The sequence below is a fragment of the Sipha flava genome, unplaced genomic scaffold (genome assembly GCF_003268045.1).
Source record: "Sipha flava isolate LNK unplaced genomic scaffold, YSA_version1 388_pilon_pilon, whole genome shotgun sequence".
NCBI lineage: Eukaryota > Metazoa > Arthropoda > Insecta > Hemiptera > Aphididae > Sipha > Sipha flava.
The window spans coordinates 3,230-4,849 of NW_020273098.1; the positions used below are offsets into that span (position 1 = coordinate 3,230).

The 1,620-nt window shown below is 27.5% G+C and overlaps 1 pseudogene; it reads left to right on the forward strand.

Moving 5' to 3' along the window:
• Positions 1 to 1,620, forward strand: part of LOC112688272 — a 5,932-nt pseudogene that overhangs the window by 2,474 nt on the left and 1,838 nt on the right.

The window sequence follows — 1,620 nt, forward strand, 5'->3', positions numbered from 1 at the left end:
TTTTTTTTAGTGACTATTAATTTAAGAAACAATAGTTTAAGATTATATCTACTTTTAGACTAATTCTACAATTTGGATTAAATTAAGTAATTCATAATTGTAGTACATTAAACATTTTTATTAATTTTTTATTATAAATGTAGACACCAATTTATTTTACAATACCTACCTATTTTTGATCAAACATTAATTTGAAATAATAACCTAGAACAATATTTCATAATGATTTAATTTAAAACCATCATCATTATTGGTGATGACTTATTTATACTCAAAACTTTAAAATATCCAAAGAAAACGAGACATCTTAGATTTACCTAAAAATTTGCCTTAATCTGAGAATCGACCGTAGTGTTCCGTTTCGGGTGATTGTAGAATCCATATTCCTACGTAAATTTATTTTAAACACAGATTTATTTTCACAGCTAAATCAAGCGTCATCATATTTAGACGCGTCACAACTATATGGTCATACAGACCAAACGGCAGCCTCACTTCGAACTTTCAAGGACGGAAGATTGAAAACTGACGTCATAAATGGACAACAGTTTTGTCCGCTTAGGAAACTAAATGCATCTGCTCCATTATGTGATGGACGAAGTGGTGTGAACGTATGTTTTGATGCAGGTAATGTTGTCTATTTGTGTACTGTGGTATTTTTGTAAGTGTGATAGGAATGTAATTGGTTTGTTTGCTCGAATTACCGACATTTACCATAGAATGTTTTATAATTTGTTTTAACTATTTAATACCGGGTTAAAATATATTATTTATATTGATTTCGAGGAGCTGGTTATCATCTTCTCGTCATAATTATTGTCATAACCTATATTATTATTTATATCGTTGTTGATCTGCAATGTGATTACTTATAGACAGAAAATTAACTTTGCGTATGTTCTATACAAATATGGATGTGTGGTTAAGGTTTTAAATATTTTTTAATGGTGATGAAATAAATAACTATCGCGAATTTTACAATATATTGATTGAGCAAATATGAATATTGTTGATGTGCAATGATGCGTAACAGCATGAAAGAGTAAACTTATGTATGACCTCGTTAACGTGAGTGGCACGAAATTGTAAATATAATTACAGTTCAAACTTGTCACTAATTTCATGTGAACAGCTTTACAATGTGTTAGGAGTTAAATAAATAATGTATCACCTTCTAATTTTCTGCATATTATTTCAATTATATATGTATATATTTGTATCTAAAAAAGTAAAATTAGACAAAAAAATATTTATAAATCTATTATATATAAATAACTTTATTATAGTAGACTGGACTTGTTTATAATATCAATAAAATGTTTTATAATTTTATTTCTAGGAGATCCAAGGGTAAATCAACACTTTGGGATTACTTTGTATATGACAATGTTTACGAGGTTCCACAACTATGTAGCTCATGAGTTACAAAAGTTAAATCCACATTGGACAGATGAAATAATATATCAAGAAGCCCGAAAATATATAGGCGCAGTAAATCAAATAATTGTTTATCGAGATTTGTTACCCAAATTGCTTGGTATTTATTTTTAAAACGCGTGCAATTTTTGAAATTCTCAAATTATTTTTATTTGAAAAACATTCTAAATTTTATTTTGATTC